Genomic DNA, 10,267 nt, shown 5'->3' with positions numbered 1-10,267 from the left:
TTTAGATTGGACTCGGTGAGGTTGAAGCGAAAGGCTCGATGAAGACTTTGATTCCAGTGATCCCCGCACATAGGTGTATCCCTCCCTAGCCGCGGGGATATCTCCTCCTCACTTCTTACTCCTTAGGATCATGGGCGGGCACAGGATAACTACAATGGGTATTCAAAGTCAAAAAGAATTGTTGAGTTGTATACTTGTATCCTTCAAAATTGTAACAACACTATTAATACAATCCCTTTACGTCGCAAAAAAAAGTGAGAAAGAAAAAATCCAATGCAAAAAAATTTCAAAGGTTCACAATTTATTACAGAAGCCTACCCTTCAATAGCTAATTTTAATTAAAAAGCAACTGTTGATTTGCTAGTTTGGAAACTCGAAGAAGATCATTTTGGATTTAGATTTTGGCATTACCAACACATGAGAAAACTCTGTACGACTAAGCTGGCTTCTGCGGCTATGCATGTGGCCTGCAGCGGTGCAATCCCACATTAATCCAGAATCACCATGGCAACGGCGTCACGGTACCCCAGTGCTCCCGTCGACCACCTCCCAGGTTGCCTCGTACCGGTAGGATCGATCGCTGCGCCATCCGCTGCCGCCGACACTGACTCAATCTCTTCCTAGGACTGAAGCGAGACTGATTTAGCTGCAGCTGGAGGCTAACCAGGTACCATGGGATATCTAGACAATCGTATGAATAGTTACCAATTTTTTTGTGCCAAAAATAATGGGTATTCAGCTGAATACCCATGAATAAGCCTATGCCCGCCCATGCTTAGGATCGAGCAGCTCTGTCGATATCTATGCGTACAACTAGTCAATCCGTTAGGGCTTCGCCATCCATGTCGTAGCAATTTCGGTAAGTATGTAGAGATAGCCCCCACACATGCTAGAGAGAGGAGAACCAACGTGAGAAAATTGTGTGTCTATGAGAGAGGGAAGGGTGGGTTTATATGGGAGGCCAAGGGGACCAACTTGGATAGGGGCTGGCCATCTCCACTTCCACAAGGAAGGCATGGGGCATCGCCCTTCCGCACAAAGAAAGGGTCGGCTGACACCCCAAACCCTAGATCCCCTTTGAAACTCTTCCGATAATGTCTCTCACTCATATTTAGTCTCAGATTCATCCCCATGTACCTCCGAAATGACTTTGTTACTTCACCAAGACTATTTCGATATTGCCGGTACTATTCCAGACATTCTCTAAACCACATACCATATATAAAAACTCTCACAATAGATTAACTAACCTTAAGCGTGTGACCCAGTAGGTTCATAATACATGGACACATGACTCTAAAACTCCTTTTGATCAATAACCAGCTGCGGGAGATGGACGTCTGTGATGGCTCCCACAACTACACTAATAACTTCAAAAGAATCCAGTGTTAATCCATATGTCAATCCCAATGCCTCGGGATACTAATGACAACCTGAGGTGAGACTTAGCTATCTGTGTGAATTAACTTCCTGATTACTATACCCATTATCCTCGTTCCGGTTTCATTCTCTTTATTTTCAAGTGTATTACGATGTTTGTATGATCACTACGACAGTGTGTCTTGAACATACGATTATGTGACATCACAATATCAAGATGATCCAAAGTGTATCTCTCCATCGTCGGGAGGGTAAATATCCCAATATTGAGCTACCCAAGTTGCAACCACACTTTTCTGATATACCTGAAGATCACGTTTATGAGTACCGAGTTATGGTGTAACATTTGATGAGTTCAAAACTCACCTTCCAGTAGGAGAGTATATGATATATATACTCACATGGTCTAAGGTAGTACATACGATAACATCTTAGGATAATACTAATAACTTGTGATGAAACCAACTCTTAGTATATCATAGAATCTGATGGGCATCTTTGTCACACTAACTATGCCCATGGTCAGAGAAAATATGATCATCATCTACACATGAGCTAGTCCTAGAGGCAAGACTAGGAATAATTTGTTGTTTATCTCTTTACACATACTTGTGAGTTTTCCTTAGAATCGCATATTGGAGAACCACAAACAATTATAGCATAAAGGGATAAACCTCAACAATATCTATGGAGCCATAAATAAATAATAATGTATTATTGTTGCCAATAGGGTACTAACTCCTTCACCATCCTGGCTCGATGGCTCCCGTTCTACGTCGCTGGAAATCTCGCCCATGCCGGCCGGCCTGGTAATGCTTACCCCAGACCTCGACTACACTCATATGGCCGGGGAGTTGGTGTCGGACCATAGCAACAGGACACGGGTGCTCTCCGCCGCCAAAATGTCTGTGCCCCACAAACTGTTCATCAAAATGCTAGGCCTGTCGTTGTCCAACACAGTATGATTGTAACCTCTAAATTTCACCATCCATTCACATGTCATAATAGCATGTAATGTAAAATTATGTGTATGCTCTCGATCTCTTCAAAATAGGTGGCCAAGTATAGTGCAATAGGTTTTGTGGTGCATATGAACATGCGAAGGAGCGACATGTCATTGGCGTCAACGTGCAAGACTTGGTAAAACCTCGTCTGATCAAAATATATAAATGTACCTTGCAAATGTGAATAGTATTCCTATGGATTTTCATCCATATGTGTAGGTGCACCAGTCTTTGGATTTCTCCAAGGAGATCTACGAGAACAAACCGTTCCACTTGAGCCATTGTTGGAAGATGATCAAAGAATGTCCCAAGTGGGAACATGCTATACTTCATACAAAAGGGTCTAGATGGCTCAAAAAAGTGTGGCAATGATTCATGGGTCATCGGTCTCGAGGAGGGTGGCCCAAGCACAGGTGGCCTGTCATTGCATGACACATTGAAAGGTTGACCGCCGACAAGGAGCAGGCAAGTGTCAATAGGAAAGAGAGGAGAGATGCCGAGAGAAAAAGGAGAAAATGCAAAGATTTGTTGAGCTACAAAAAAGAAGACCCCCTTGAGGGGCTCTTCAAGTTGAAGAGACCAATGCCAGGTCAAGAGCCGTGAAATTATACGTCAAATTGATTGCCAAGGAAGAACCTGATCATGATAAACAACTTGAGCATCATGGACTCGGTTTAAAAGGCTTTGTTTGAAAAGACGTAAATTGTCACACAAGAACGTGATGTGTGATCTCACGTATTTATCTTATTTTGTATATTATGTATGAACTTCGTGTTATTTGAAACTTTTGGTATTATTAGTATCAACTACGTTAGCTTCTTAGCAGTGCTAATTTGTTGAGTGTTAATTCAAAATGCTAATTTATAGTATTAAATTTAATTTTTGGTGCTATTTGGATACAATATATATAAATTGTGTGAAATGGAAAAAAAATTGCAAATAGGTCGCCCCACTTGGTTCACGCTCTGCCCAAACAGGTCAGGGAAGGGCACGGTCCTCTAATCTATCTACTGGACCAACCCAATCAGGCTAAAATAGACATATTTTAGTGTCTAAAAAATTAATATGGATCAGCCCAATATAGATGCCCTTATGCCAGGATCGCCAAAGACAGGAGGGGCGTTGAGGTGAACTTTCACTAAGGGGTACTTTTTATGACATGACTAGTGAACAAAGACTTACTCAAATACGAGTATGTGCTAGCAAATTTTGTATAACTAATCGAAAGATTTGGTGGAACTACTTTTGAGTAACTTGGAGCTGTGTTTTTTACCGCTTTTGGAGATGCTTTTAGGAAGAAAGAACAGCAGTGAACAGATTCATAAGAGAACTTCACAAAATATAAGTGCCGACGTCCTCACGCCTATATATATGGAGGATAATCCCGAACTAGCTTAGCATGTTCATCTACAGTACAATAGACTACTACTAAATTAAGTACACCTCAGACCAAGTTCCATAGACCGCAAAAGACATGGACTGTAGTTCTTGCAAGCTAAGGATCAGCCATCAGCTGTACAACACCAGACTCCTTGGCAGAAGGCATCGAGGCACTGCAGTTGTTGAAAGTTAAGGATTATTGAGCCATCGATCAGCAGTAGAACATGAACTCCTTTACATTGTCCTTGATCTTTGGGAGCTGCCTCACAGGCGCGGACCGCTCATCCGTCCGCAATGTGGCCAACGACGAACCCTGGTCAGAAAACTCGTCCTCCATGTAGTAGCGCGCACGGAATGCTGCCAGGTGTGCATAATACGCTGGTGGGACTGTTACAAGAGTATCAAGAGCTAAATCAGCAGGAAACTTTGAAAGTTGAAAGATATTCCTGAACAAAAGCAATTAGGAGTTTTTTGTCATCAAAGTTAAGAAAGAGACAATGTGAATACACTAAATGCATACCTATGGAGACCGAGCGGGTGCACCGAGCATAACTGCAGCAGATCATCCGAATTAAATATTTTGTTACAACAGTATTCTCCATATGCATCATTTGAAATGGAGAGGACAGTAATGCAGCAGTTTTTTTTTTCGAAATGGAGGATGAGACCATGCCTCTACATCGAAGAGATGCAGACCTTAATTAAGAGTGACGGAGGAACTTACGTGTAGCAAAGATTGTAAGTCAAGGTTTGCAGGGCATCAGCGGTAAAACGGTTTTCATCGAGAAGAACATGATAATGTGTTGGGCGGCTTGTTCCCTGCTCAAACGAAGGCACACAATAAAAAACGATATCGAGGAAATTTACAATCATTATCATCAAAAAATTGTCCAGCCCACTAGATGATTAGAAGCATGGGACTCCACAAAAAGGTTTATCATGTAACTTTACCTGAATACCAGCATGGCTACAGAGGTAAAAATCAAACTCACTAGGATGACAGATCTTTGTGTCGACAACAGTTCCTGAGAAAGAAGTACAATAGAGACTTCAAGATTGTTCCATTGCAAGCATTGATATTTATGTACACTCTACCAAGCCATACAAATATTATGCCAACTGACCAGCAGGAAAACATACCAGGCAGTATATTTCCACTTCGATCCGTCAAATCTCGTGCACCATGGTTTTCAGGAAATAGGCGAGTGTGATGCCTCTTTTGCACAACAACAAATGTAACTGGCGGAAGATATCCCTCCTGTAAAGTAGCACATGCCTGGGAACAAGAACAACATTATGTAGCTGGCATGTAGTACATGAAACGGAAAACAAAATACGTGTATCACTGCAAATTCCATGAGGCGCAAAGAGGTGAAAATAACCTTGCGAATTGCATCCATTTCATAGAGCAAAACTTGGCTGAACTGTCCCTCACTAACACCATCCCTGCATATTTAATATTTAATATCAAGACGAGACTAAGAAATGATTTTGTAAAAGAAAGACTGTTGATAACAAACCTGTAAAATATAATCCTGCTAGGTTTGCATCCAGTGGCTTTGTAGAAAGAGACAAGCAGTTCCCTGCAATAATTAAATGTTATTACTGAAAAATGAAAAAAACTACGCATTGATTTGCAAAAAAAATAATGTTGCCTTGCCTTATCATCCCGCCGGCAACAAGCCCCTTCTATGGATCTCTTACTTCTGTGTAAAGGTCAGCTATAATTTCATCCCTATGACCTTGTGAAGATACCAAGCATTTATACTTCGTAACTTCTGGCCAATCCATCGATGCAACAACCTGCGATGGGATGAACTAGAAGCCTTAAATACATATACATTCATAATACTACAATGCCAAGACGACATACAGCAAATGAGGATTTGAGCTAGTTGGCATAGTCATACAAAGTAAAAGCGAAGAATTATTTCTCACTGAAATAAAAAAACCTTAGTTGCCATCACAATGAAAATTTACTTTCGATACTGTGGTTCAGACATTACATAGTAAAATACAAAGCAATTCCAGCTCTGAACGTTTCCATGAACAGGAGGAAAATGCAATATAGAGCAGGAACCCAACAAAAGAAGACTGAAAAATGCACACATATTGTGAGATGATGATCAAGAGAGAACAAAAGGACATACCGCAGCGATAGAAGGAGATGCATCTTCTCCAGGAGATGGGTGTGTGACATCAGCTCCAAAAACTATGGTGGGGACATCTGTCAGAAGTGGTATCCTCTTGTACAAAGCATTTTCAAGCACGGTATTCCGACCTCCAACCTAGTCACACAAAAAAACATGTTCTAAATGTTCTTTGGACCTGATTGTAGATTAGCTAGTCAATCATACCTTAACGTTGATCTTCATAGAAAGATTTTCAAGATACTGTTTTCCACCCTTTTGAACATTTCTAGGTAAGCAACACTGAGTTATTACACCAAGCTCGGTTTCACAAAGCCGTTTAATCCTTCCTACATTAATCGTCAGGAACTTGTAATTAAAACCGAGAAATTGAAATCATCATACATCAGATTCAGAATCTATTTAACGAGCTTACCATAAGAACCACTAACATCAGGTAGTATGATGATCAACAACTCAAGTTGCTTCCCTGCTAGACCTTGCTGAGCAAGTACTTGTGAAGAATTCCTATGGATAGTTCTGATTGCAGACTCCACACTATCCTGACGGCTTGGCTGTGTGATATCCACGCATGGTTTCATATTCATTTGCTAGAATAAGAAATTCAGTGAATCAATATATATGCTTGTGACAGGAGTTCTCCTTCCAGAAGAAGAAAAAGTTACTCATTCTACAAAAAAAATACCATGCCAATGCTATTGCACATGCGGGCAAGATCGTTGCAGAACATGCCAATGTCCTTTGGGTGCAGGCGAGAAGCAAAAGTTAGGCATGCCCAATAGTTGACCGATCCTCCATTGACAAATTTCTGGGAAAAACAATGAAATCAATAAACCTAGACTGTTTGGTGTAGCAAGCAAATGAAAAGAAGTGAAATATAGTCAATGAAAGAAGACATATACGATCATAGCTGCATGACAAAAAGTAAAATATATAACCAGACACAAATATTACAAACATAATCATATAATATCATATATCAGTGAAAAGAAGGCATATACGATCATAGCTGCATACCAAGACAATCAGTCACTAAATACAAATGTTGCTCACCATGTTACTCACATGCTAGGGCTAATAACAGGTAAGATAAAAATGAAAATACAAATCATAGGCACTGAATACATAAACGCTGCAGAAAATGGTACTACTAGGTTATTAAATATGAACTAGAGAAGTACCTTGTTAATCATGTTCCATTGTCCTACGAAAGGATCACATACTTTGTCTCGTCCAGATTCGTGATATTTAAGCTAATAACAGGAGAAATGCTAGAGGTCAGATGAATGCAAACAGTAAGTACAAACATTATTACTCGCTACTATGTTTTTGAGATAATACCCTTGGGGCAGGAAGTACACGAGCATCAACCAATGCAAGTTGGTTTGTCACTTTCATGCCAAATTCTTTTGAATAGCAGTCATTTGCATAATTATTCCTGCTAACAATCTGCGAAGATACAAGATTACAAATACTGTTAGATATGATTAACACGAAACAGCAAATCGAGAGGTGAGACCAGTGGCATAATGTAGATCTTTTTGCTAGCTTTCCAAGTATATAAAGTTTGTTAAATTTGGCCAAGCCAAACAGATTCTATGAATTTTCAAAGTTGGGTTCTGTATTGAATTCAAACTAAATTTATTAAACGAGTTTTGAATTAAACGGGCTGGCGGGAAAAACTACTGGGCTCAATTGTTTAAAAACGGCCCAAGGCCAGCCCACCACGCATCTGTGCACGCGCGGGCCGCCTGACAGTGGGATCCACCCGTCAGCGACACTTAACTGCCGAAGCGGTATGGATTAACGTGGGGCGTTGGATTAGAATGCGATCTAACGGCGCACAGGCATCGTCGTCGACGGCGAGAGAGAAGTTCGCCGGCGGCGCAGGTAGGGGGTCGGAGGGCTTACGGTGGCTCCAGCTAGGGTTGGCAGTATGCTCGACGAGGTTGTAGACGACGGCGAGACTCCTGGTAGCAGTGCCGTCGCTTGGGGAGGCCTGGATCGACGGTGATTGCTGTAGAGCTTCCGCGGCAGTGATGCATCGATTGGCCTTGCTCCGGCGACGATTGAGGTGGCTACTGGTGCTGGGCGAGGCGGTGGTGAGTGGTGATCATGGTGGTGTGCTTGGTTGTGTCCAGGGAGGTCTCTATTTATAGGAGGGAAGGGGTGCTGCGAGGCGGGGAGCTGGTCGTCGCGAGCGCGGCGTCTCCGGCGAGCTAGAGGGCTAGGCGTGACGCAGCGACGATCGGGAGAGTACGGCGAATCCGCGAGCGTCCATGGCGAGTTAATGCGACGCGTACGGTGGTCGGGCGGCGCGTGTACTGTCGCGGCCGTGGCGGGCGCGTTCGTCCTCTCCGGCGGCCGTGGTCGCCAAGGCATGACGTCGGCGTGTCCGGCGAGCTCCGCGTGGCGAGAAAGGTACTACGGCGCGCGGATATGGTCGGGGTACGGCGAGATTTGGCGGGCGCCGCGTGGCCGGGTCGCGCGCGTCCGTGCGCCAGTGACGTCGCCCATGCCGCTCGCGGCGTACCTGGGACGTACTGGGCGCGCGTCGTCCGGGTCCTGTCGTCGTCCTCTCAATCAATGGCGCGTACGGGAGATCTTCTGGGATCAAGGGCTTCGTGTTTGGCAAGGTGGAGAGGAGTGGAGAGGCAGAGATGAGAGGGGAGGGTGTCGAGGTGGAACGGGGTCGGCATGGCCATGGCCAGCCATGTTCTGGTCGTGTCCATGTCGATCCTTTGCATGGGCTAGGTAGGGTTAGGTCAGGGGAGTAGGGCTAGGTCAAGTAGTGGTCAAGGTTGGGCCAGGTTTGATCACATTTTGAATTTTGGGAATCTTACATATGTTTCAATGTCTCATCTTCTCTTGATCATAACTCTTGATCCATACTGAATTTGATATCATGATCTTTACAAAAGTTGTTCACCTTGTTGTGTACTTGGATGACATGCCAAGATTTGGATTTGTTTAGTTTAGAAATTTTGAAATAGAGAGGCTCAAAGTGGTGACCAGACTATAAAAGTCAGAAATGACCATTATCATATGTGATCATATTTTCAAATTTGAATTTGGTTTAAATGGTATATCTTTGATTCCCAAAGTTGTAATTACTCTTTGACATCATATTACAAGTATTAGTGAAGATCAAATGGGTCTAGGGTCAATTTTACAAAAATTCCATAGACCATATGTTAGGGTTTTTAGGGTTTTCATAATATTGGATTTCTTTCTCCTTTTGATGGATTAGATTTATGATGATCACTTGATCACTCTAGGGTTTTGGAGTTCATCATATACACAAGGTAACAATCATCATGGCATATCACTCAAAATGCATAAGTCCTATGCAGGGTACTATATGCAAAGTAAAAGTTTTTGTTGGTTCTGAAATTTGGATATTTGGAATTGTTCTTCTTCCTTTATTTGAAATTTGGGATGTTACAGCTATTTGTTGCTTCCACTAATTAATGTTCATCCTTTTGCATTATTGTTGCTTTCATTAATGTTCATCTACTTATATTTCTGTTGCTTTCACTAATATTTATCTCTTTACAATATTGCGTACTAATAAACCACTCTCTTCATTTGTGTTTGCAGGTGATTGAAGCATGCCGCCAAAAAAAAGGGGTGGCGGTCTTAAAAAGAAGCTAAAGGACTTGGTAGGTGTAGAGACTTCGAGGCGGGGCCGAGCTACTACCCCCCTCCTAGCCCCCCTCCTGTCGCTCCCACAGGGCGGCCGCGTAGGAAGAATGCGACGCGGGTACTCACTCCTAGTCCTAGCCCCCCTCCCGCAGCCGATGATGATGACGAGGAGGAGGACCAGGAGCACCACGGGGGTGGGGAGGACCAGGAGGAGGAGGGGGGTGGGGAGGACCAGGAGCACCACGGGGGTGGGGAGGACCAGGAGGAGGAGGGGGGTGGGGAGGACCAGGAGGAGGAGGGGGGTGGGAAGGACCAGGAGGAGGAGGGGGACGAGGAGGACCTCTCGGAGGATGAGGGGTTGGGGAACTTAGTGTTCGATCCTGATCAAAGCCTACATTGGAAAGCTGAAAGAACATTTCATGATCTCTGAGTTTTGTGTGTTTGTTAACAACACCGGTGACAATTTAACCGTGTGCTAAGTGGTTTACAGTTTAGGAAAAGATATCACAGGAAAATCTCGACTCACTCAAAAAGGAAGAAAAGAAGGAGGAACCTGAAGTCTGGTCCAGGCCGGCACTGCCGGCAACACCAGGCCGGCACTGCCGGCGTATCCAGGCCGGCACTGCCGGCGTGTCCAGACCGGCACTGCCGGTGCGTGCACCCCGGCACTGCCGGCGTTTCTGGCCCGGCACTGCCGGCCAGCCTGTT

At 43.6% G+C, this 10,267-nt stretch overlaps 1 pseudogene; it reads right to left on the bottom strand.

The window, feature by feature from the left end:
- Positions 1 to 3,685: 3,685 nt before the first annotated feature.
- Positions 3,686 to 7,369, bottom strand: LOC127347036 (protein argonaute 12-like; annotated as a pseudogene).
- Between the last annotated feature and the right edge of the window lie 2,898 nt (positions 7,370 to 10,267).

The sequence above is a fragment of the Lolium perenne genome, chromosome 4, assembly GCF_019359855.2.
Source record: "Lolium perenne isolate Kyuss_39 chromosome 4, Kyuss_2.0, whole genome shotgun sequence".
Taxonomy (NCBI): domain Eukaryota; kingdom Viridiplantae; phylum Streptophyta; class Magnoliopsida; order Poales; family Poaceae; genus Lolium; species Lolium perenne.
The sequence above is the reverse complement of the archived record's forward strand: the minus strand, read 5'-3'. Positions and strand labels throughout refer to the sequence as shown.